Raw genomic sequence first — 27,845 nt, forward strand, 5'->3', positions numbered from 1 at the left:
AGTCATCTTATGAACTGAATGCTTTACCAGCCACGTGGGCTAATGTCCCAACTCTAGGGACCCTAAAGTTAATTACGCTCAGGGACAAACAAAAAAGTGGTGGGAATGGAGAATTCTTCAGAACTGATACTACCACCATAACTGCTCTTAACTTAGTTTTTGAGCTCACTGGTGCAAGTGTTCAAAAATTTAAAATTGGAAGTACATTAGCAGTCGGGCACACTTTTGGAAATCACCAAGGGACTGGGAATTAATGATTCCACAATAGTGGGTTTAAAGACTGCCTGGAATGATTCGGTTTTGGAGATCCTAGGGGAACTGCGCCGAGTTTCTTTGGCCCAGACCACCAAAATGGATCTCTTAACGGAACAGTGGGGTGGGGTTAAAGAGGAGGTGAGGCGTCTCTCAGAGAAATTGGAAGCCCCCCTGGATGCCTCTAGGCAGGTTTTACAACCAGCCATGACCTTGAATCCAGTGATTGAGTTGGATGACTCGCCACTCTCAGCTTCTGTGATGGAAGTGTTCCTTCACCTGGCACCGGTGGGGGGAGCAGGTTTCTCCTACTCCTGCCCCAGGCGAAATGCCTGCTTCAAATGTTCCTTTGGACTTGGAAGAAGTATTGGTGCCCCAAAGAGGTAAATCAAAGGGAAAATCAAAAAACGGAAGAAGGGGGGTCACAGTGCCATGCCCGAAGTTCCACCGCGAGAAGTTAGTAAAAAGGTAAACAAAAAAAGAAAAACCGTACAACGGATCTAAATCGCTTTATCAAAAACTTAAAAGGCCCATTGGCGCAGGAGGAGTCCCCAAAGGCCTCTAAAAAGGCAATAGGAAGAAAGGGAAATAACTCCTTGAAAAATCAAAAAGAACCTGAGGAGAAGATCCCGGAAGTGGTGACAAATCCGAAGGTTACAGTAGGGATACAAACTGACCCAATTATTCAACCCAAAAAGATTGCTCCCATTTTTCTGAAGGTGCCAATTAAATCAAAAACGAAGATCCCAGGAGTGAAACTTGCCCCAATCTTCCTGAAACCCAGTGCCAGGGATGGGATTAAGATGACAGGTTTGCCTGGGTCTGATGGCTTAAAACCGGCTGACAGGGAGGTTGAAAGCACACTCAAGCATGATGGTTTACATTCAGTGCCTCAAGTTAACCCTGTCACGGCATCTCCATTGCGTCAGCCTCTGGGGCCTACAATTGGGCAGCCTGCAAACGCTCCGGGGGGGCGCAAGTCCTGATGAATAGAGGTGGTGTAAATCTGCAACAATCCTTGAAATCCAAGGACCAGGCCTCGAGGTTGAAAATCTGTCCAGGAAAAGCTTTGAAATGAGTGGCAACCTACCTTTGAATCGCGCAACCATTTTGGGAGAAATGAAATATATACCATCATTATAATTCTTCTCTTCGGTGGATATCGATAGAGTGAGTTTTTCTCACTCTTTCAATACAGACATGGCTGAACTGGTCCTTAAGTCAAGAATGGGTCTAGAATCAATTTGGGAGGCTAAGGATCTTTGGGCTGAAAGAGGGATAATAGTCTCAAGATCCTGTCCACAGGCAAAAGATAAGCAGTCAGGGCTAACAGCGGGCCCCCTCCGTGTTCTCGCCCGCACAATAAGATCACCGGAGCTCCTCAAGTTAACAACATGTGGGAAATGGTCCCTGAAATCATTTTGCAAGTCTTTCAGAAAATGGTCCTGCCTCAACAGAGACGTTAGTTAGCTCACAGATAAAGCTTCTTTCCTGGAACACTCAAGGCTATTGTTCCTTCTCTAAAGACCTCGGAAAAACGTCCACAGTTTTGAAATCGGACCTGATCTGTTTCCAGGAAAGCTGGTTGAGTTTTAAGCTGGGTATTGATGGGTTTTCCACCTACCAAGAGTTGGCTCAGGGTTCGGGAGGAGGCAGACCTGTGGGGCGGGGGCTACGGATTGCCTGCAAGAATGATGTCTTTAGCTCTTCAAGATTGCCTTCTGATAATAAACAAACTGATGGTGAGAGTTCAGATGAAGAGGGGAAAGGGAGTCTCGAACTGGTTGGTGGTTAACTTGTATTGGAACCCTTTGCACTCCCCCCTGTCGGAGTACCTACAAGATCTGTCTGACTGCTTAGTTGAGTTTTCATCCCTTTCTCCCGGCGATGCACATATAATTGCTGGTGATATAAACTCTCAGTGTGTGTGCTCTAAAGATCCGATCTCTGGGTAAACTAAACCTGTTACGAGTAATGGTACTCTCTGGCGTGGTTTTATGAGAGAATGGGACCTTTTGATGCTTAATGGTAACGTGCAAGGGGACCTCTTGGTCGCCCCAACCTGGCACAGAGGTATGGCCTTCTCAACGATTATTTCTTTTGTTTCTAGAGCACTGAGTTTAGAGTGATTGAAGAGAACAGTGATGATCATGACATGTTGGTGGTCTTCTTGCCCAGGACTTTTCTCATACTACGTGTTGTTACACTGAAGAGTTATCAGTTAATTTTGCGGGTACCCAGCTCAGAAGGTTTAATAGAGGGGGTCGAACCCTTACAAACAATTTGAATGAACATGTGAATCAGCTTTCAAGCAATCAGTAGTCAATGTATTGTCAGTCTGCTACTTTTCTACCCTTTCTTTGGGATCTGAATCCCGAAGTGCTTTCGGTCCCAAAACAGCCTAAGGCCCATAAACATTTGTTTGATGTGCAAATTCTTCAACAGAAAAAGCTCAAACGTTTGTAGAGGGCTCACCTAAGGAGGAGGGTATTTGATGAGGAAAACTTGGGTGTACAATTGAGAGCTCTTAATCATAAGTACAGAAACTGGGTACGCTCTCGTAGGCACCAACTATTGCAGCAGGACGGGGAAAGAATGCTGGGGACTTTTCTTTCTAGAAATTTCTGGGCTTTAGTAGGGTCTGTGAAGAATCTTGCCCCCTCATCCCAGGAAACTATCCTACAGGAACAGGTATGGGTCACACACTTTTCAGAAGTCTATCGTTCATATGAACTATTGCTCCCTAAAATAGCAGTGGGCGGTGCCTGATCCCTAGCTTTCTCTTGTGAGGATATAGAGAATCAAATAAAGAAATCTTCAGGCTCAGGGCAGCTCGTCCAAATGGCTTAAGTCATTTTATCTTAAAAATGAATACAACACTTTGGGCCAAGGTCCTAAAGTCCCTTTTCGATAATATTGTGCACTCAGATAAAATACCAGAGTCATGGAGATCATCGATTGCCATACCAATTTATAAGAAGGGGGACCGCCTTGCAGCCTCAAATTATCGCCCCATTTCACTCTTAGATGTGGACAGTAAAATCTTTGTGGGTCTGATCTTGAGTGAAATGGAGGCATGGGCCAAATCGAAAGGTATTATTCCCAAGCAGCAAACAGGATTTAGCAGAGGATTGTCCACAGCTCTGAACAGTCTTGTCCTAAACTGTATTAGCTTACCATCTACTATGAGGGGTGGCTCCCCTTTGTTTGTCGTCTGGGGTTTCTGTTGGTACTCTTGTTCAGAGGAGAATTGCCTCGCATTTCGGTGCTGGACTGCCCCAGGGCAGGACAAAGACTGATATGTTTGGGATATTTCTTCTCTGTGAAAAGATAGTGAGCTAAAGACTCTGGGTAAGTCTCTCGTAACCAGGACTAATGTCTGGCAGAGGGACTCCCAGGACCCCCCTTGTTAAATCTGCATATTTAAGTAACTTTGGGTCTCACCCTAAGTTACTAGGGGAATCCAGACGTGGACCCCTTGCTCACTATTCTTAGAGAGGCACAGATCCACCCTACTGATGAGGTCCAACCAGACCGAAACACGTGTCTGGGGTTTCTGTTGGTACTCTTGTTCAGAGGAGAATTGCCTCGCATTTCGGTGCTGGACTGCCCCAGGGCAGGACAAAGACTGATATGTTTGGGATATTTCTTCTCTGTGAAAAGATAGTGAGCTAAAGACTCTGGGTAAGTCTCTCGTAACCAGGACTAATGTCTGGCAGAGGGACTCCCAGGACCCCCCTTGTTAAATCTCCCCTTTGTTTGGGGCATTGACCTGTCCCAGGCTTTCGACACTGTCAACAGAAATCTCTTGTGAAAAAAAGTTGAATTGCTGGGGAGCTCCCTCTAACCTATTGTCTATTTTAATTGAGCTTCATCAGAATTCTGTGATGAGTGTTAGGCTTTCTAGCACGGACTCATTATCGACTCCAATTGGGGTCGAGGGAGGCGTCCGGCATGGCTGCTTGATTGCTCCCTTTCTCTTCATTCTTTTTATGTCAGATCTTTGTGAATGGCGTCAAGGTGTTGGACTCATTACTCCAAAAATTGGTGAAACCAAACTAAACTGGTTGGGCTATGCCGACGATGTAGTGGTTCTTGACCACTCTCAAGTCGGGTTACAACGTTTACTAACAGCATTGGCAGATTATGCCCGGATTAGCGATCTAAAAATTAATCCTGGAAAATCGAAGGTGCTGGTGTTTAAACATCCTAATAAGATACTAAAATCTTATAGTTGGTCAATCGATGTTCGGCAAGTTGAACTGGTCAATGAGTTAACCTATTTAGGGGCAGTGATTAGAGCCTTCCCAACAAAGAGTCGTCATCTTCTGATTCTGGATCATAAGTTAATTAGTCTGGGAGAACAGATGAAAAGGATATGCTCCAAACTGTGTACGTTTTCTATCCAACCCGTAGTGAGGTTTTGTATAGGAAAAGTGGCCCCCGTAATTCTTTATGGCTTGGAGTCGAATCCCCGATCTATGAACATTTATTGGGATAAATTGGAGGCCAGAATTTGGAAGAGGACTTTAAATCTGCCTGATTGTGTCCCCATTGGGTGTTTAAGATACGAGTTGGGCCTGTCCACCTTGCTGGCTATGATGGAGTGGAGCTGGATATCGATGTTTAAGTTAATCCTCGTTCCCCCAAAGGGTTCGTTATATGAGGATGTAGCATTACTGCTGGAAACAGCTGACAATAACTTTTTAAATGAGCTTAGACTAAAGTGTGGTGAAATCCTGGTGAAGTCAGATTGTTCTATTGATCTTCTTATCCAGGATCCGGAGGAAGTTAAAATGCGTATGAAACAATGGGACTGGATTCGAACAGTCAATCAAATGAGACTGTCAAAGCTATCAGCTTCACATACGCTCTTTGATAAACCTCGATCCCGGCTTGCTCATTATTTGAAAACGTTTCCTGATCCAAAAGTTAGAGCCGAGTTTCTGAGATTCAGATTGAATCTGTGTCTAACCTTGGAGGTTTGTTCTATCCGAAACAATGGGGAGTTCCCCTCTACCATTTGTGACAAGTGTAGTACTAATGAAAGACAGTCACTGAAACATCTATTGACGCATTGTCCAGGAACATGGTCATTGAGATTGGCAAGATTTAAGAGATTTGTCCATGATGGTGGGTGGTTGAATTCTGACATCTTCTGGGACTGACTATCGTCAGGCAATGAAACACTCCTGACGTTTGAAGTAGTTGCTCTCTTGAAAAGACTTGTTGGGGGTGGGGGAGCTAGGCCCGTCCTTTGTTGGGGTGTTTTGTTTTTTTGAGCTAGCTTCAGTGATATTTTAATTTGTTTTATCTTTAAACTTTCTTCTTTGTTAAGTATGTTTGTAAAAAGTAAAAGAAATATTCTCATTCTTATTTCTTGTATGTGTTAAAAGTCATAAGTATGTATTATATGGTTTGATATATGGTTATGACACAATAAAAAATAAGAAACAAGTAAAACAGAGTTAACACTCGAGCCGTATACCATTGTGATACACTGTCTTTTGGATGTTATGAAATCGCACATGTTAATTACAGACTTGCCCCGACGAAGGATTTGTAAATCCGAAATGCATTGGCAAAAAATGTTTTGGTCTGATGTTAAATGCTAGTGGCTTTTTTCTTCCTCACTAAGAAGATATTAGTGACGCCTCACACCAAGAGACGCATTATTTTTTTCACAAAATCATTTGCTGATAAAAGTCTTTATGAAAAATCACTGAACTCTTATTATTATTATCATCATTTTTGAATATGCAAACATTTTACTTTGGAATCTACCAAGCTTTGGAGAGTTTACATTGCTTCTATACCCTGATTGGGTCTTTTGAGAGAGCGGCTCTATGACCTTGTATCCCACTTGGTCTTTGCTTCCTGTGTATTTTGAATTAAGGTGTCTCCTTATTCGTCACAGCCAGCTCCTTTTTTAATTTGTTGACAAATATTTGAGAAACGTGAACATTGTGCAGTGGTGCACACTTTTTTTGCTTTCTGCTTTTTTCTTCCCCAATTTTGGTGAGACACACCACAGTGGAGGCACACATTTTCTCTAGCATTTAAAAGATTAAATTTATATTACTATGTCATTTGAGGACATTGAAGGATTATCGAACAAATGTGCAGAGACCTTAGGGTTTTCATCTGAGGAAGCAAATGCCATTTTGGGATTAATCAGTGACACATCGATTGGCACACATGGAACTTCACTTAAGGATCCTGCGAAACGGATCAGACAGCTAGAATACCTAATACGCAAAGAGATCAACAGAAAATTACATGCAATCACATTAGGGCGTTATTTCAAGAACCAACGGATCCCTAGAGGCCTACGGATACAACTTCGACCAACCCTGTGTAAAGAAAGTAAGGAGTTTGTCCGTAAATGGGAGGCAATCTTGAACAAATGCTCATTAGATCTTATTCTGTTAACCATCCAAGAACTTTCCAAGAATTTGACGACGCTTAAGATAGAGATTGAAGATATTGAGAAAGAACTAGTTGGTTCACTAGGAAAAGAGGAATATGATAGCATCTTGCTAGACATTAACACCAAGCTTGAAGACTACAAAACGGAACTCGAACAGAAAAAGGTCAAAAAGTTTAAACGAGACACCTACGACTACATTAATGATGAAGTCTATACATGGATGGAACGGTATGGTATGGTCCTGTAGTACCCAAGAAACTTTTTAAATACACATCAGATAACACCAGTAGTTCTGATTCAGAATCCCAGAGAGAACCCGAGACATCCACAGAACAGACGATAGAGGAGCTCAACACAGGAACCGGTCCTGCAGCACAAGCACCTTCCTCTTCAGCTTTTTTAGGCGCCCGCCTAAAAGGACCCGCAGGGGGAGGAGGAAACCCAAGGAACAAACCACAAACCAGACTTCAGTTAAAGATAACCTAGTTATAAATATATCCAGCCGACCATTGAGCAGGCCAGAAGTGGACACGTTACAAAAAGGTCTGAGTTTTGTACCCACTTATGGTACCACTCTGTTCGACACAAAAATTGAGCTCTATAAATTCATTAGGAAATTGAAACTGGGGGTCTTTTTCGAAGAACTAGAAGTCCAAGAGAAACCATCTGATGGTCCAGATTTCCAAGAATTTAGAAGAAAGAGCTGTTTCGTGCCTCCCATCACTGTTCCATCCATCGACATCTTCCAAAAATTGGTGACCCGTGACTTGGAGAGAATCAGCTACAAGAATCCTCCACACAAAAATCTGAAACCTCACGAGATGAGACTCATCAAAGACTTGTATAGTGATAAGAACATAACTATCCGTCCAGCGGACAAAGGTGGAGCGCTGGTTATCCAGAACACGGCTGACTATGATGCAGAATGCAACAGGCAACTTCAAGATAGGACGATTTATGCCACCTTAGATCAAGATCCAACTGTCACGATCAAGCAGAACCTGAAGACTCTACTAGATAAAGCTCTCAAACTTGAATGGATAAACAAACATACCGAGAAATTTTTGTTTAACGATCACCCAAGGATTCCAAACTTCTATACTTTACCAAAGATTCACAAACATACCACTAATCCACCAGGAAGACCCATCGTTGCAGGCATGGAAAGTATCAACCAACCGCTGGGCATCTACATAGATTTTTTTCTACAGCCTCTGATCCAAAAAACCTCTACATATACTCGTGATACCACACATTTCCTACAGAAACTTAACTCTATAACTCCCGAACAGGATGATTTGATGTTTACTATAGACGTTAAGAGCCTTTATACGTCCATACCACATGACCTTGGGATAGAATCTGTAGAATGGCTACTGTTACAAGCATCTGAAATCCGAGCACAGAAAGAGTTCATACTAGCCCTCCTACAATTCATTTCAGAAAATTCTTACTTCCAATACCGTAATCAGTTTTACCTCCAAACTTCGGGGACATCCATGGGAGCAACAATGGCACCCTCATATGCCAACAGCTTTATGTATAAGTTTGAGACTGATAATGTACTTAATAATCAGCTTTGGAAGAATGACATTCACCTTTGGACTCGTTACATTGACAATATTTTTGGAGTATGGAGGGGCACCAGGATAGCCTTCGACACTTTCTTTGAATATCTCAACAACATAGACAAACGGATCCAATTCACGAGAGAAATTTCACACAACACTATCACCTTCTTGGATGTTTCCATTAAAAAGGAGACCACGTGCTACAGCACCTCAATCTTCCGTAAACCAACTGATCGCAACAACCTTTTACATCGTTTGAGTTTTCACCAGCCCAGTTTACTCAAGAATCTCCCATATAGTCAACTCCTAAGGGTTAAGAAGATTGTTAGCGACCCTGATGACTGTTTAGCCCAACAACAGATCATGAAAGAGAAATTTCTAGCCAGGGGCTACAAACAAGCAGAACTTGATACAGCATCAGCTAGGGTCAACAGCCTGGCACGAGAGACCTTGTTATCTACCCAAAATCCTATAAAGAAGAGAGAACTGAAAACACCTGTATTTGTATCTAAATTTTCTATTCAGAGTAACAGAATTAAGAAAACGATCAGCAAGCACTGGGGGATCTTTAAAAACCATATCAGAGTACAAAGTTTATTCACAGAACTACCAGTGTTTGCCTACCAACGTAGCAGGAATTTGAGAGATGAACTTGTGCACACAAGACCAGCCCTTAAGGAACCGATAACCCAACGGACGGGCACATACCCTTGTCTGAACTGTACTAACTGCAATTTAGTCATCAAGGGTAATTCCATTAACCATCCCAGAACAGGGAAAAAGATTTTGCTCAAAAACTATGGTACCTGTGACAGCACCAACATAATTTATGGCATTAAATGCCCGTGTGGAAAATTCTATGTGGGCCAATCCACAAGAATGGCCAAAACAAGGTGGAATGAGCATCGTTCATGTATTCGAAATGCTAACACCAACTCTGCCGTAGCACGGCACTGGTTGGAAAATGGACATAATTTGACTCAGATTAGATTTGTGGTTTTGGAGGTACTCACAAGAAACAGCCCACATGAAGACCTTAACCAGCGGCTGAATCGCAGGGAGTCATTTTGGATTGACAAACTTGGGAGTCTGGTTCCCAATGGGATCAACGAGGAGATTAATTATCATTGTTTTCTATAATTTTGTAATTTCTTTGCTTTTAGGTATATGTTTCTAGCTACCATATGCTGCACTATACCTTATGTGTTATGGACCGAGGCCACCCCGCTGTGTTTCCTGGACTTTTGTCTGGGACCCAAGGTGCCGTCTGGCGACGACACCATTACAGTGGGGTGGTACTTGAATAATGTCTCATGTAACTAATCTATCCGCTGGTTTTCCCTATGACTGTATAAACAGCCTCAGATGCCGTCGTTCGACTACACGGTCCAGTTAGGACATATATATATTAATGTTGATGTAGATTTTATTACCATGTGTTTACTTTGCAACTTCCTTCAAGCAGCCCAGCATTCCGTTGGGCTCTTTTGTATTCACTATTTCCCTTTTATGACTCTCTCCTTGTTAGTATCTTTCACTTTTTTCCACTCCTGTTATAAGTTGTCCACTTATGATTTTTTCCTTCGTTTGAGTATTTCTTTTATCTCTATCCTTTTTACTTTCCTCGTTTTTTACATTATATTATTTTGTTTCCATAATTCTTGACATATTCCCATCAAGGCTAATAATTAGTTTATAGCTCTGTACAGTTGCTCAGAAACCCATATGCAGTCATTTGTCCAAGACAGCGCGCCCCGCCAGGCCGCGGTCACGTGGTTTATTAAAGGAGCGTTGTCTGGGCAACGCTCCGATGCGAACAATGCAGTTACACGCCGGCAAGCGAGAGGAACAGTCCGTCTCCTCGCTGTCCTTATGGTAAGCCACCCGGAAGCTATGACACATACTGTCCACACGAATCCCACCTGGGTTTCTTACAATGTCTTTCTTACATTGCAGCGTATCTGCGCCTCTGCGCTGATTTTGTCTGGGCAGCTTTCTGCCCACCTCATGGTTCTGGTTCACCAAGCCACTTCCCATGCAAGCATTCTGCCATTTTCTCAGGTAAATGCGTGTTGCATCTCTTGTCACCGCCAACCTCATTACTAACAGACTTCTTATTGCTCGTTCTTTTTCTTTTTCTATTTTATCTTTTATGTATCGATCAATTTCGGCTTCTTCTACTACTACAATGATTGGTATGTTATTTACATGTTATTTACATTTTTTTTATGTGAATGTACATTGTGATACACTGTCTTTTGGATGTTATGAAATCGTACATGTTAATTACAGACTTGCCCTGACGAAGGATTTGTAAATCCGAAATGCATTGGCAAAAAATGTTTTGGTCTGATGTTAAATGCTAGTGGCTTTTTTCTTCCTCACTAAGAAGATATTAGTGACGCCTCACACCAAGAGACGCATTATTTTTTTTCACAAAATCATATACTGATAAAAGTCTTTATGAAAAATCACTGAACTCTTATTATCATCATCATTTTTGAATATGCAAACATTTTACTTTGGAATCTACCAAGCTTTGGAGAGTTTACATTACTTCTATACCCTGATTGGGTCTTTTGAGAGAGCGGCTGTATGACCTTGTATCCCACTTGTTCTTTGCCTCCTTGATATATGGCTATGACACAATAAAAAATAAAAAACAAGTAAAACAGAGTTAACACTCGAGCCATATACCTGGCTTGTCCCAATACAATGGTCATGCAAGTTCAGGCAATTACTGACTATAATACATACCTGACTTCCATTAAGCTTCCCCACACGGATAAAAAGGCAGAGCACGAGAGCACACTCTGAGCGAGGCAAAGCACACAAGGAAATAGCAGTTTCGAGACAGCAGCTGGACGAGAGAGGAAAGAAGGAAAAACAGGAGGGTATCGCAAACGGGGAAGATCCCTTGACCTTTTCGTCAAGGAACCGTTACTTTCCAGATACCTCGAGAATGGAAGTCGTAAGACCAGGAAACCAGGCTGAAGACTCCTGCATTGTGTGTTGGAGATCCCCGGGGCCCTCCCGCATCAATAATCAAGGCAGGGAGAATTACCAGCTGCCATGGTACCATCCTTGGCTCCAAGAACAAAGCAGCATCAGTGAAATAACACAGCAAGTGAATTGGGGAGACTGATACAAGGCCGATCTGTGTTGATCCAAGGTTGCAAGCAGCAACATTGTATGGCGGGCGCTGCAACAAACATTGTTAAAAGGCGTGTGATAAGAGACACAAGTAAAGTGGAACTGCTGGTGAGAGAGTGAACTTTAAAAATGAGATACAATACCTTTGACAGAGTGGTCCGGCACCGCGTGGGTGCTCAATCGAAGATCTCTGTAAGCTATCCAGCTGAGAAGTGGTGAAAGTGAGAAAAAGGGCAAGAAGAGAAGAAGTAATTTAGAATAAAAGTGGTCGTGCGACAGCCTAAGTAAAACCCTGTGCACAGTCGTAAGTCTTCGATTTTGATGAAGTAGAGAAATTTGGTCAGAGCCCGGTGGAGAGAGACCAATTGAAGGTTTTGTGCTAAAGTGGGTCTGAGCCCGGTGGAGGGGCACCCAGGGTGAACAGTAAATCACCCCGAGAAGTTGTATATGTGAAATCCTAAGAAGAAAGGAACTTGAATTTTTGTCATGCTGCATCAGGCCCTCTGAAATAAGAGACTTTGAATGACAAAGCAACTTTGGCACAGAAGGCCCTGATGTTGAAGTTTTTAACTGCATCCTTTTGTTACAGAAGCCAGAGAGTGTGCTAAGTTTGAGTGTGCAGCCTTGTCCTGTGCTGAAAACGTGGGGAAGGAGGGACAACTTCTTGAATATCCTGACATATAATTTCTTAAACACTTTTCTTTTGCATAACATTGTTTCCCACACTATTTGCAATTAGAAGTAAGGATTGGCAATAGGTTTATTAGTATAGGCCCTTATATTTTGGTGGTCGTAGCTTGCTCCCATCTTTAGATTTAGGATTAGATAGCCGTTTTTTCAAATCCAATTGAAGTTCAATAAACACCCTTGATTGGTGATCACTTGTGTCTGTCTTACTGTTTGATACCATGCCTTCCTTACATATGGTGTCAGAGGAGTGGGATGTGTGAGAAACCTGAGGCGTTTCTCTAAGGCTATTCCTGGGGATCCTTTGTTCAGATGCCCAGGGGAGGGCCATCGCTCTTGGTTCCCAACCCTGGCGGCGGACGAGCGCGGGAGGATCACCTGGGCAGGGGGTCCTTGGGAACTATGGGAGACACGCCCTCGGGGAGACATGGTATTCCTCCCGTTCCGATACATCCCTACCCGACAACCCCTCAGTTGTCATGGGATATTGTCAGCAGAGTCCCATCATACCCCAGTATCTTTCTGTAAGAAAAAGGAGAAAACGACCAGGGAAATTAAAACCCAATAGAAAATCCATTCACCTATCACAATACATTTACCCCCTTCATCTGGACAAAAATCTACATGATTTTTCCATGATCTCCAGGAAAACCTACAACTCACACAATATCTACTTCCATTCTAGAAGTTCAACTACTGGGAGGAAGAAGATGCAGATGGGAGTCATGAAGATTACCCATAGGAATCCACGGGCAATGGATTCCTCTGGGCAGTCTCCATGTTGTCCCGATAATGAGGTCAGGCCGAGTCAGGCAGGGTGGGACAACTACTCACACCTGACTCCGATCAACTCTTTCAAAGAGTATAAAAGGTCAGCCACCCAGGCACACACTGAGTGAGCAGGGGATGCTGAAGGAACCAATGAGGGCCCGCTAACACCTCATCACTGAGGGTAACAGATGAAGACCCTGTTGTTAGGCAGAAACCTGGGACCACTGCAAAAGATTTAGGACCACAGGTGTTTGGCAGAAAACCCACTTGGTAGCAGTCTGTACCACACAGATTCACTTGGTAGCTGTGGCTGAAGCAGTCAGACTTCCCTCAAGAAGAGTTAGGCAGTATACAGAGTATTCACAATAGGTCAAGTAAACACTGACCAGGGCTTGGTGTAAAAGAGATATAATTATTTATTTAAAACCACATCTAGAAAAACACACAGGCACTAATAGTAAGCAATTCAAAAACACGGTCACTAAAAGATATACACTCCCTTAAAAGAATATTAGACAAGTCTTAAGTAAAGCCCAACTTATTTTCAGACAGCGGTGAGCGCTTAACGTAGATGGCACTCTAATAATTTGTTTTAAAAAGGGAGAGAAAAGCAGAGAATAAACTGAAACAGATCCCAATGCTTTTACAAGAACATAACACAAGAGGAAGGCAAAGTAAAACCGTGAAGTTAGAGTTCAATAGGCCGGATCCACTTTAAGAGGATCAAACGAAATGTGTACAAGGTCACACGGTTGCAGTGCACAAAAGTCTTGTAATGGTTCAAAAAGGAGTTGGACCAAAGAAAGGGACCAGTTAGAGGGTCAAGGCGGCCAGCCCAGTCCAGATGGTTAAGGTGTTATTATTACCTTGTAGCAATCTTTAGAAAGGGAGGCCTGGCGGACACGGTACCTTAAAGTGGTGAGAACACTCCAGCGGGGGCAGTTGTTCCTGGTGCTTCGTCCGGGGGAAGAGAGGATCTCGTCGTGGAGGAAGACAGGAGTCCGTTGCACTGCCAGGGAAGAAACCAGCCGCGGAGTTTCTCAGGTACAAGGAGCGGTCCGTTGATTTGCGGTTCAGTGGTGAGTGGCTATCCGGCTGCCGGGGTGCTTGGCACGGGCAGTTCGACCACAAACCGGTCTGGGGTGCGAAGAAAGAAAGGTAAACTGGTTGTGCCCACCAGTCAGGGGAAGAAGCCTCTCCAGCTGGGAGATCTTCTCTGTCGTCAGGAAGTGGTGAGTCGGTTCTGCAGGGCTCCACCGGTGGTGTCGTCGTGGTAGGTCGGCTCAGCTTCTCCCTCGTCGGATTCTCAGGTCCTGTGGCGACTTCTGAGGTTCCAGTCCCCAAAGCCCTGCTTTTATGCAGCATACTCCCATTCACTCAGCCTAGCTGTCAATCAAACATGCTAAGTGGTGAGCCGGCCGGCTCACCACTTGGGCCAATCACACAAGAGTGCGACTTGAGTTACCAAGGTAACTCAGTCCAGGGTGCCTAAACCCCCTCCCACACCCCCTGTGGTACCCAGACAGAGTGGCACCACTTTTGGAGGCTTCTGTGGAGAAGCCCGCCTAAAAGTGAAACAAAGGGCTTGACTTGGGTTGGAGTCACAGAAGAGAACACAAACGCCATTTTAGAATCGAGTCTTGGCAAAAAATACCAACCGGAGGATTAATATTAATTAAATAAACCGGCGGTATGTTCGAGGCTATGAGAATTAAATAATTAAAGTTGGTAGCCTTGAACAATGGGAAAATCCCATAGGGAAATATTCGCGGTTGAATATAAAAAGTAGTTTCTACTGCCACCAGCCAAAACTCGATCAGGGGGGAAGGAGACGTGCCCCCTCGACTAACAGACCCAGGGGCAATCGAATTTCCCCGACCAGTACGTCCACAATATGATGGTTTGTACTGATTTCTGTTAATAATTTGGGACTAGTAAAGCCAATGGTGACTTTACATACCCTGGGAGACAGTAGTCAGTCCCAGGGTATGGAGTCTATGGTGGGGTGTCACTATGACATCCCTGTGTTACTGCACGGAGGGTGCTGTGTAACACACATAGGAAAAACACATGAGACCCTATGGAGTAAAGGACCCCATAGCCCATAAAACACATTATCAATCAAAGGAATACCATGCATCATGTCCAAGAGTGGGAGAAAAAGAGTCTCACTCTTGGCAGGAGGAAAAAAACAAACTCCAGAAATCCAGCAAAGCTGCTGGGGGACTCACTAGGTTAGGAAATTCAGCCTAAAGAGAGAATTCTCCCTAACACCTGTGACTCGAGGGAAGGTAAGGCGGGATAATCTATTGTGTCAAGAACTTTGTGTAAATCCCAAAAGTGTCTGTAACTGGCAAAGTGGGAGCAAAACCTTGAATGTGCATTCTGGGACTTGTAGTCCAAAAGAGCAAAGCAGAAGGACAGAGTGGTCCAGCACCACATGTGTGCTCAATCGAAGGTCTCTATAAGGTATCCAGCTGAGAAGTGGCAGAAGTGAAAGTTAAAGAGTTGTAAAGAATTGTAAACCGAAGTGGTCCTCCGACGGGTCAAGCAAAATCTCACGCACAGTCGAAAGCCTTTGATTCTGGTGTCAAAAGGGATCTGACCACGGAAGAGGGGGATCCATGGTCTGAGCCCGGATTAGGGAGACCAAATTGCAAACATTGCGTGAAAAGGCATCTGAGTCCGGATAAGGGGGATCCATGGTCCGAGCCTGTATGAGGGAGACCAAGTTGTGAACTGTGAACATTGTAGAAAAGGGGTCTGAGCCCGGACGAGGGGGACATGTGGTCCGAGCCCAAAGGAGGCAGACCAATCATGAACCTATGACTGTGAGAATCATGACAGTGGAAATGAACCTTTGTGTTTTGTTTGCTACATCAGACCCTCTGCAGTAAGAGACTTTCGAATGGTAAAGAGACTTTGGCACAGAAGGTCCTGATACTAAGATATTGAACTGTACGAGTAACAAAAGGAACTACAAGTACCAGCAGTCACTGGGAAAGAAGGTAATACTGTGTGTTTTGACAAGTAAAGTGAACTTCTGTTTCAAGGCAGTAGATGCCTGTATTTTGACAAAGGAAGTCTGCATTTGACCAGCAAAGTGTACTTCGTTTCAAGACGTAGGGAGCATGTGTTTTGACAAGAAATGTTTCTTTTAAGATTTCTTTTTGTTTCTTAAAGAATTTGCCAGAGTGGTGTGAGACCAGCTGAACCTTTGAACTGTGTACTCGTACCGAGGAAGACAGAGTGTGCACAAGGCTCGAGCGTGCTGCCTTGTCCCGTGCTGAAAGCGTGGGAGGGAGGCCAGCAACTGAGCTGACATAATGTTTCTTGAACACTTTTTTTTTGCATACACTACTGTCCCACACCATTTTGTATTTAGAAGGAAGGATTGGCAATAGGTTTATTAACATAGGACCTTTATTTTGACAGGCTCGACTAGGACTGCGTTATTATTATTTGATAGTTGTAGCTTGCTCCCCATGCTTAGATTTAGGTTTAAATAGGCGTTTAACCCTTTAAAATTCAATAAACACACTTGAACTGTGTCTCATTTGTGTCGGTCTTCATTGATGTTGCCAAGCCTTTCCTTACAGATGCGACCCAATTGAGACAAATTGGGGAACCCTAAAATTACAGAAGCTTAGTCATAGAGCCTCGGATCCCTCTATCGCCAAGAAAGAATCCATAGGCTTTGATATCTGTAGCAGCGGAGAGGCTACTATCCCTCCAGGGAAAAGGGGGATGATTTCCACAGAATTAGTCATACCCCTCTTTGGTGTTATATAAGATTGGGTCCGAAATCTGGCCTGGAAGTTTGGTCTGGATGTCCTTGGGGAGCGTCATAGATCACGACTTCCAGGGAGACAAATGTTCTCCTATAGAACCATGGCGAAACTCCATTTGAAGTACATCGTGGTGACAAACTTGCACAGGGAATTCTTGAAAGAGCTCTATTTCCCCATTTTATAGAGAGTGAACCAGAAGAAACCTTGAGAGGTAACTTAGGCTTTGGGGAAGCAGATGAACCTTCTACCACCGAGGCAAAAAGGGAAGAAGAACTTACCATCCTTCCCGACCAAGCCTTCCCGCAGCAAAATGATTCAGCACTCGCAGAGGCTTTCTTGCAAGTGATACCTGAAAGGGAATGAAAGTCCCTTTTTCTTCCTAAGGAAAGGATTACTGTATAGACAGAAAACCTCCAGAGAAGGCCTAAGTAAAACTCAGTTAGTAATCCCCAAAACCCATCGGAAGATCGTGCTAGAGATTGCACATTCTCATTTGACGAGGGGACACTTAGGACAATCTAAGACCGAGGCGCACATCAGTGGGAAGTTTTACTGTCCAGGTATCCAGGCTGATATAAAGAACTTCATTCAGACATGTGAAATATGTCAGAAAATCAGTATGCATATTCCCTTGCCTGCCACTCTGAACCCTTTACCAATAATAGAAGTCCCTTCTCCCGAACTTGGATGGATATCATTGGAATGTTGGAAACCTCTACAATGGGTAACAAATATTTCCTCATAATCGGTGATTATGCTACCTGATACCCAGAGGCATTCCCCATGTGGAACACCAAAACCCAGCATATTTTAAAACCTCTATTGCCACATTTTGCCAGGGTTGGTTTCCCCAAGGAAATTCGAACGGATCTGGTATCCAATTTTATGAGCAAAGTCATGGGTGAAGTAAAGGAATTTTTCCATATTTCCACCTCAAGAACCTCAGTTTACCACCCTCAAATGGACAGATTGATAGAAAGATTTAACAAAACACTTAAGATGATCCTAAGAAAGTTGGTAGACAAGGACGGGAAGGACTGGGATCGCATGATTCCCTGGGCCCTATTTGCAGTAAACAAGACCCCTCAGGTGTCCACCGGATTCTCTCCTTTTGAACTACTTTATAGTAGAGAAGCAAGAGATATCCTAGAAATGCTCCGCAAGACCTGGGAAGAAAGAGAAGAGGCACCTATTCCCCTCTCCCAAACAGCTACCCGATTGTGAGAGCATATGAAACTTGTTTGAAATCTAGTCTATACTCATATGGAAAAAGCCCAAGCACAACAAAAGTCTACCTACGACAAGAAGGTACACTTAAGATCTTTTTCAAAAGGACAAAAGGTATTAGTCCTCTTACCTACCTTTGAAAGGAAACTGGGTTCAAAGTGGCATGGGCTATATGAAGTATTAGAGCAAACAGGCACCTGTACCTATAAAATAGCCCAGCCAGACAGGTAACAAAAGACCCACGTAAATCTCTTCAAAGAGTAGAAAGAAAATCCTTCCGCAGCCACTGCCTTGATACTATCTTGTTTGGTACCGGAGGAAATAGATAATTTTGAAAGAATTCCCCAAGAGCTATCTAGTCAACAATAAGAAGACTTAAAAGAGTTAGTCACAACATTCCCTCATGTATTCTGTGAGAAAACAGGGAGAGAGCAAGGCACCTATTATATCAGAATTACAAAGGGAAAGGTGACCCCTTTGAAACCATATAGACTACCAGAAGCCTGTAGACAGATAGGGGTTGAGGAAGTGAACAAAATGCTCAGGACAAACATTATCAAACTCTCTTAAAGCCCATGGTCCTCTCCTATTGTGTTGGTCACAAAACCTGATAATTCCTGGAGGTTTTGCATAGATTTCCGACAGGCCAAGGCCATCTCTGACTTTGATGCTTATACTATGCAGCGCATCAACAAATTGATTGATAAACTCGGAAATGCCACCTTCCTTTCAACCCTAGACTTAACCAAGGGGTATTGGCAGGTCCAAGTGCATGGACAAGATAAGGAAAAGACAGCTTTCTCAACGCAGTTCAAAGTCCTCCCTTTTGGCCTACACAGGGCCCCCGCCACCTTCCATTGGCTTATGGAACGGATATTACAGCCCTACTCTAATTTCTGTGGGGCTCATAATGACGACATATTCATTTATAGTAAGACTTGGAAAAACCATCTTTTCCTTCTCTTTACTATTATCAGAGTCCCCAGAGAAGCTGGACTAACTGCCAATTGTTAGGCAGAAACCTGTGCAGTTCCCTTAGGGACCACTGCAAAAGGCTTAAGACTACAGGTGTTGGAAGTAAACCCAATTGGTAGCAGTCTGTACCACCCAGATTTACCTGGTAGCTGTGGCTGAGCAGCCAGACTTCTCTCAAGAAGAGTAAGACAGTATATAGAGTATACAAGATAGGTACCAAAATACAGTAGCACAAGCAAACGCTGACCAGAGCTTGGTATCAAAGTATATAATTATTTATTTAAAGACACACTTAGAAACACTCCAGCACTATTATTGTAAGCAAGTTCAAAACACAGTCACTATTAATATATATACATCCCTTATTCCTTATTAGACAAGTCTTAGTTAACACCACTTATTTTCAGACAGAGGTGAGCGCTTAACTACAGATGGCACTCCAATAAGTTATCAAAAAAGGGAGGGAAAAGGCAGAAATTAGAAAAGCACACAACACAATACTTTAGAAGCACTCAGCAAGGCAGGCAAGTCAAAGTCTACTTGTGAGCAAAAAGTTCAGAGGCGCGGCTCCCTCTTAGAGAGAGTAGTACACCAATGCGCCCAAGATCACACAGTTTAAAAGGCTTGGAAAGTCTTGCAGAGAGTTTAAAAAGTTCAGCTCAGAAAAGTTCAGTTAGCCAGCCTAGCGCCAACCCAAGTGGTAAGTTGAGGATTTACGAGACACCCCACACAGACCGTTGCGAGGGAGGCCAGGCGGACACAGTACCTTGAAAGTGGAGAGGATCCTCCAGCGGGGGCAGTTGTTCCTGGCAGTGGGTGTAAGTCGCGTCGCCGTCCAGAGGAAGAGAAGATCTCGATGTGGAGGAAAGCTGAAGGTCATTGCACTGCCAGGGAAGAAACCAGCCGCAGAGTTCTCCGTTTTAAAAGGGACTACCCTTTTATTCACGGTAGTGGTAAAATGTGGTATCCCGGTTGCCGGGGTGCTTGGCACAGGCAAGGCGGCCACGAGATGATCCGGGAAGGCGAAAAGGCGGGCAAACTGGTTATCCCCACCAGTCAAAGGAAGAAGACTCTTTGGGATGAAGATCTCCTCTGTCGTTGGAAGAAGTGGTGAGTCGGTTCAGCAGGGCTCCACCGCTGGTGTCGTTGTTGCAGGTCGCTCAGCTTCTCCCTCTTCGGATTCTTTGGTCCTGTGGCGACGTCTGAAGTCCCAGTCCCCAAAGCCCTGCTTTTATGAAGAAAACCCCCATTCATCAGTCCTAGCTGTCACTCAAACATGCTAAGTGCCAAGGCAACTCAGTCCAGGGTGCCTAAACCCCCCTCCCACACATCCTGTAGACCCAGACAGAGTGGCACCACTTTTGGAGGCTTCTGTGTAGAATCCTGCCAAAAAGTGGAACAAAGGGCTCGACTTGGGTTGGAGTTACAGAGGCGAACATAAACGCCATTTTAAAACTGAGTCCTGGCAAAAAGACCCAACCGGGGAATAAATATTAAATAAATAACCCGGCGGTATCTTAAACATTGCACCAAAAAGTGGTGCGTTTAAAATGAATGGGAAATTCCCATAGTAAATATTCTTAAGGAATATTTTGCGTGGTAACCACTGCCACCAGCCAGAAACTCGACGAGGGGGGACTGCACAGTGCCCCCTCGAAAAACAGACCCAGGGGCAATCTAATTACCCCTACCAGTACTTCCATAATATGATGGTTTGTACTGGTTCTGTTCCCAATTTAAGACTAGTAAAGTCAATGGTGACTTTACATGCCCTGGGAGACAGTAGTCAGTCCCAGGATATGGAGTCTATGTTTGGGGGTCACTATGACACACCTGTGTTACTGCACTGAGGGTGCTGTGTAACACACTTACCAAAAACCGCATGCAACCCTATGGAGTAAAAGACCCCATAGCCCATAAAACACATTACAAAGTCAAAGGATATCTCAAATCATGTCTAAGAGTGGGAGAAAAAGAGTCACTCTTAGCAGGAGAAAAAAGTAAACCCCAAAAATCCAGAAAAGCTGCTGGGGGACTCACTAGGTTTGGGAAATTAGCCTTAACAGAGAATTCTCCCTAACACCAATCCATCCAAATGTGAGCTGGCTCAATCAGCCGTGAAATACCTCAGCTTCTTTATAGGTAATGGTAGTGTCCAGCCTCAACAAGAAAAAGTGAAAGCCGTCCTAGATACCCCCATGCCTAAGACCAAGAGAGACCTCAGGGCATTCTTAGGGTTAATCGGTTATTACCACAGGTTTATCCCTAATTTCTCAGACAACAGCTTGGTTGACTGACAAATTAAAGAACGCAGAAAACCAGAAGATTCATTGAACTGACGAGGACGATGTATGTTACAACAGCTTAAAACAAACCCTGTTCTAGAACCCGATCCTATAGGTAGTAGATTTTTCCAAAGAGTTTGTGTTACAAACTGACGCCTGTGTTACAGGGCTAGGAGCAGTTTTGTCCCAAGTTTGTGATGGATTAAAACACCCTATCCTACCCACTAGTCAAAAACTCTTCACATGTGAGAAAAATACTCTCCGTTAGAATTAGAGGCCCTTGCCATCAAATGGTCAATCATCCATCTAAAATACTATCTCCTAGGATGGAAGGTCACACTTGTCACAGATCATTCTCCATTAGTGTGGCTAAGCCAACGTAAGGACCCTAACCATCGAGTTATGCGATGGTTCTTAAACCTGCAACCCTACTTTCTCACTGTGGAGCATTGAAAAGGTAAAGACCAGGGGAACGTCGATTTCCTTTCTCGGTTTCCCTGTGAAACAAACGTGGCTACATCGCAAAGGGGAAGGGCATGTGAGAATCCAGAAGGTGTCTCTCCCACTACTCCCCGGGGATCTGTCATCCAGGTGGCCAGGACATCGCTTTTGGATCCAGTTCCTGGGGGTAGACCAGTGCGGGAGGATCACCTGGATGAGGGGTCGTCAGGGAGTGGGACACCAGATGGTGAGAAGCGGTGTACACTTCCATGTAACACCTTTAGCCCATCCTACCAGGTAGGATATTTAGGAACTTTACCCCCCCCACACCTTTTACAACTTGATACTGCCACAATGGTCTTTGTCCTCACCATCACAAGACTCTACAGCTACGGCCCTTCCTGACTCGTCCTATCTCTGAGCCCCCTGTTATGCAATCTTCCAAATCTCCTTTTCGCCACCCTTTCTCCTCTCTCCACCCTCACGACACCTACCTTCTCCTCTCCCTCCTAATGCCCTGCCCTCTCCCCTATCCCCCCGGCACTCCTCCTGTCGCACTCCTACCCTCTCTCAACGCTCTAATCTTCTTTATCCCCCTATCGCTCACCACTCCAGCCACATGAACATGGCACTCTGGAATGCCAGATCCATCTGCAACAAAACCGCTGAAGTTCTTGACCTATTCTTTTGTCTCAACCTCCACTTTCTATGCTTAGCTGAAACCTGGATCCCCCCATAACACTTCTGTCCCCGCTTCCTTAACCACTTCCTCCTCCCTCTTTTCTCATTCCCCTCGCCCTACTGGAGGTGGCGGAGGTGTTGGCCTCCTCTACCACCCCAAGTTCATCTCCTCCCCCTCCTCTCCATCTCTCCCTTCTTTTGAATTCCTTTACACATCTTTCTCCTCTCCCCACCCTATCTCTCTCCTGATTATCCATCGTCCCCCTGGCCCTCTTTCCTCCTTCTATGAAGACCTGGATCACCTCCTCTCGCTTATCTCTCCCTCCCCCTATCCTCTGTCAGTGCTTGGCGATTTTAATCTTCATCTCCCTTCACACCCTCAATCCTCTCCCCTCTTCTCTATTCTTGATTCCTACCTCCTTTCCCCTCTCCCTTCCTCCCCCACCCACTCCTCTGGCTCCACCCTTGACCTCATCTTCAATTCTTCCTACGCCCTTTCCCCGTTCTCTACCCTTCCTGTCTATCTCTCTGATCACGCGTTACTCGCTTTCTCCCTTTCTCCTCTCCCGCACTCCTCCTCTCCTAACCCCTCCCCCTCCAATCTACTCACGGCGTGACTTCCGCAACTTTGACCCCTTCGTCTTTATTGATACTTGCTCTTCTTTTCTCCCATCTCTCCAAGACTCTTCCTCATTATCTGCGAATGATGCTCTATCCTCCCTTTCCTCTGCTATTTCATCCTCCCTTGATCAACTCTACCCCCTTTCTCTCTTCCGCCCAACCTGGAAACCCTCTCAACCTTGGCTCACTCCTCAACTCCCCTTTATGAGGCGCCTTCTCAGACGTCTCGAGAGGCTCTGGCTCAAAACTCCCTCCCTTTCAAACCAAACCTCTTCTCTTACCACGCTATCAATGACTCTTCTCTGGCCTCAGCTAAATCCTCTTACTACTCTAACATACTCCAATCTCAAGTGACTCACCCTCGCCATATCTTCCAAACTCTCTCTCGACTCCTCTCTCCCCCTACTCCTGATCCCTCCTCCAATTCTTCACTCTCTCCTGATTTCGCTAACTTCTTCTCCTCTAAGATTGTTACCCTTCAGCAAAAAATACATACCCCTCCCTCAGATTTCCCTTCTTCTCCTCCCCCTCTCCTTCTTCCTGCATGTCCATCTTCCCTCCCGTTTCCCCTTCTGAAGTCTCCACTCTCCTATCCAAAGCCCACCCCACGTCCGCCCCAACTGACCCTCTGCCTTCCCTTCTCATCCCTAAGATTTACCCTCTTCTTGTCCCCTACCTCACCTTCTTCTTCAACATCTGTCTCTCCTCAGCTACCTTTCCCTCTGCTTTCAAGCATGCTACGATCATCCCTATTCTAAAGAAACCTTCTGCTGATCCACTTCTTAACTCGAATTTCAGACCTATCTCTCTTCTCCCATTCCTCTCCAAGCTTCTTGAGCCCCTTACCTACACTCAACTCTCATCCTTTGTCACTAATTCCTCTCTCTTACCACCCTACCAATCAGGCTTCCGTCCTAAACACTCCACTGAAACTGCTCTCACCTCTATTCTTAACTCCCTTCTTACTGCTCGCCATGCTAAACAATCCTCTATCCTTATTCTCCTCGATCTCTCTGCAGCCTTTGACATGGTTGATCACCCACTCCTCCTTCATACTCTCTCCTCCTTTGGCTTCAAAGGCCCCGTTCTCAACTGGTTATCCTCTTAACTCTCTTCCCGCTCCTTTACTGTCTCCTGGAGTGGCCGGTCCTCTCTTAAGTATCCTCTTGAATATGACATACCCCAAGGCTCAGTACTTGGCCCTTTCCTCTTCTCTCTTTACACCTCCCTCATTGCTCCTATTACCTCCTCGTTTGGCATCTCCCACCACTTCTATGCCGACGACACTCAACTCTTCCTCTCTTTCTCCTCTTTCTCATCTGACCTCCACCTACAACTCTCTTCCGGCCTTAATGCCATTAAGAACTGGATGTCTTCCCGCTTTCTCTCTCTCAACACCGACAAGACAGAAGTCGTATTCTTTGCCTCCAACTCTCTTCCCCCTCCCTCTCCTCCCCCTTTCATTCACTTTCCTCCCTCAAACCTTCCTATCTCTCCTCAAGCTCGTAATTTAGGCGTTCTCTTTGACTCCTCTCTCTCCTTCTCCCAACACATCTCCCTTACTTCTCGCACCTGTCGCTTCCACCTCTTGAATATTTGCAAAATCCTTCCCTCTCTCACTTTCCACGCTACCAAACTCAATCTCCTCCTCATCTTCTCCCGCCTCTTCTACTGCTCTTCCTTACTCTTTGGACTTCCTACTTCTCACCTTGCCCCTCTTAAATCCATCTACCACTCTGCTGTTCGCACCCTCTGTCTCCTTACCTCCCGTGACTATCTCTTCCTCTCTCTCCTACCTCGGCTGGCTTCCTTTTCACTCCCAACTTAAATTCCAATTTCTCTGCCTTGTCTTCAAATCTCTCCATGGTCTTGCCCCCCCTTATCTCTCCTCCCTTCTCTCCTTCTACTCTCCCTCCCATTCCCTTCGGTCCGCTGACCATTTCCTTCTCACTGCACCCCCTCCCACCTGCGCCTCCTCCCGTTTTCGCTCCTTCCAACTCCTAGCACCTCTACACTGGAACTCCCTTCCTCTTGCTATCCGCTCTTCCCCCACCTTCACTTCATTCCGCACTTTCCTTAAATGCCTCCTTCTCCATTCTCCTCCTTGAAGCCCCTTCCCCCTTCTGCTTCCCCCTCCTCACTCTTTTCCCATGACTTCCGCCCCTCTCCTGCCTCCCCTCTTCCACCCGTCTCCTTTCCTCCTCCTACTCTTTTCCTCCACTCCCCCTATCCAGTCCCATCTCCCTTTCCTCCCTATCCCCTTCAGTTAATTGCTCTTCTCACTGTTTTGTTTGATTGATTCATATTGTAATTGCTTCAACCATTATATCGTTTTTGTTTTATGTATTATGTTGTTCCATTGTACAGCGGTTTGGCGTAAGGTGCTTTATAAATCAATAAATACAAATACAACACAAACACTACCTCACTGACAGCCCGATATGAGAGAAAACAGACTAACACCCGAGCCATATACCTTACTTGGCCCAATACAATGGTCAGGCAAGGTCAGGCAATTACTGACCATCACACATACCTGACTTCCATTAAGCTTCCCCACATGGTTAAGAGGGGGAGCACTAGAGCACACTCTGAGCGAGGCAAAGCACACAAGGAAACAGCAGTTCCATGAGGGCAGCTGAACGAGACAGGAAAGACGGCAAAGAAGAAGGAATTCGCAAGGAAGGAAATTATATTGACCTTTTCGACAAGGAACTGTTACTTTCCAGAAACCTTGAGAAGAGTAAAAGTGAAAGTGAGAAAACGGTCAAGAAGAGAGCAAGTAATTGTGAATCGAAGTGGTCCTGCGACGGGTCAAGCAAAACCCTGCACACAGTCAAAAGTCTTCGATTTTGATTAAGTAGAGAAATTTGGTACAAGCCCGGCAGAGGGAGACCAATTAAAGGTTTTGTATTAAAGTGAGTCTGAGCCCGGTGGAGGGGGACCTGGGGCGAACAGTCAATCACCTGAGAAGTTGTATATGTGAAATATTTGGTCCAAGCCCGGCGGATGGAGACCAATTGAAGATTTTATGTCAAAGTGGGTCTGAGCCCAGCAGAGGGGGACCCAGAGTGAACAGTAAAGCATCCGAAAGGTTGTATATGTGAAATCCTAAGAAGAAAGGAACTTGAATTTTTGTCATGCTGCATCAGCCCCTCTAAAATAAGAGAATTTGAATGGCAAAGAGACTTTGCCACAGAAAGCCCTAATGTTAAGTTTTGAACTATATCCTCGTGCTAGAGAAGCCAGAGAGTGTGCTAAGCTCGAGTGTGCCGCCTTGTCCTGTGCTGAAAACATGGGTAAGGGGAGTCAACAGCTTGAATATCCTGACATATTTCTTGAACACTTTTCTTTTGGATAACATTTTTTTCCCCACAATATTTATATTTAGGAGTAAGGATTAGCAATAGGTTTATTAGTATAGGCCCTTTTATTTTGACAGACTCGACTATGACTGCGTTATCATTATTTGATGGTTGTAGCTTGCTCCCATCTTTAGATTTAAGATAAATAGGCAAACACCCTTGAACTGTGACCACTTGTGTCTGTCTTACTGTTTGATACCATGCCTTCCTTACATAGTAATACAAATTATTATATATCTAGATGTAGCTCTTCCCTTATTTGGGTCCTCACCCTTCTTAGAGCCAACAAAGCCACCAAAACGATGCCCATTTAGTCTCTGTTGCTTAATGCTGGAAATCTAAAATGTAATCACCCTCCAAGGATCCAATCAGTGAAGCCTTTCCTCTTCCTTGGAGGAATGAAGAGATGGGAAGAACCCCAGAAGATGTAGTTTGTGCTACAAATGAAACTCTGATACCACTTTGGTAGCAAAGATGGCTTGACTCAGAGGGTAAGCTTTCTCTTTAGCAAATTGGATAAACTGAGGCGAGACAGAGTACATGAAATTCTGAAACCCTGCTGGCTGTTGTAATGGCCACAGAAAGGAAACCTTCAATGAATGTCAATGTAAGGAACAAGAAAGTAGGGGCTCAAAGAGGATGCAGCAGGGAATGTGAGCAGCAGGTTAAGGTAGCAGGAAGACCGTATTTGAACCTTTCAAGAACTGCAACACCAGAGGTACAGAAAAAAGACCCATGCTCAGGTGTCCTTTTGAAGCCTGATAGGAAACTTCAGAACTGTGCCTGTGGTGCATATGAAACGGTCACCACCCCATCACAACTTGTGCAAGTGACAAGCATGGACAGTCTGGGTGTATAGATGTCTAACTGAGATCATAACACCAAGAACCTCCTCTGAGATATTTAAATCTCTAAACCTCAACCTTTATATAGCCAGAGATGACAGTTCAGCATCATGCCATGGGGGTAAAGCACTCTGCCACAAACCTAAGTTAGCAGATCCTTCCTCTGTAATAGCCACCAAGCAGTGGGTGTGGCTTGCAAGGAAACAATCTGGACACAACCCCTGTGAGTTCCTGTTAATATCCCCAATAATTTCAATCTAAATCCCTTGAAGGGTGGGATGGGGGAGAGGGGGTTCCTTCACATTCCAAGCACTGTGAAGGAGCAAAGAAACCAACTGTTGGCATGAAGCACTGATGTGGGTCTTTGAACGTGGACTCTATCTAGCTGCATTTGGGGGAACAGAACTGGCATAAAAACCCAAACACAGACCCCCACTTTTATTGGAAGTACGTACCTCTCCTGAGAGGTATCTGGTAGGCAGGGGGTATCTGGTAGGCAGGTGTGGAGAGGGTCCCATTCCCAAAATGGGGAAATATATATCTGCTATAAGTCAGCAGAGCAAAATGGACACAATCATAACACTGGTGATGGGGAGAGAGGTAGCATAAACTAGAGGGGGCCAAATACATACACATGTGGCCAAAGACAGAGACAATGGCCTGCAATTAGAACCATCCATTGTGGCTGTTCCAAAAGTGGTACGATTATTCAGAATGGCCTTAGAGGACAAGATAAGGGAAGTGGGTTGT

At 44.7% G+C, this 27,845-nt stretch overlaps 1 protein-coding gene across 2 annotated transcripts in view; it reads right to left on the reverse strand.

Annotated features, from left to right (window-relative positions):
• Nucleotides 1-27,845, reverse strand: part of ECD (ecdysoneless cell cycle regulator) — a 1,545,240-nt gene that overhangs the window by 551,738 nt on the left and 965,657 nt on the right. The window lies entirely within an intron of this gene.

Source organism: Ambystoma mexicanum, chromosome 8, assembly GCF_040938575.1.
Source record: "Ambystoma mexicanum isolate Mex_15411 chromosome 8, UKY_AmexF1_1, whole genome shotgun sequence".
Taxonomy (NCBI): domain Eukaryota; kingdom Metazoa; phylum Chordata; class Amphibia; order Caudata; family Ambystomatidae; genus Ambystoma; species Ambystoma mexicanum.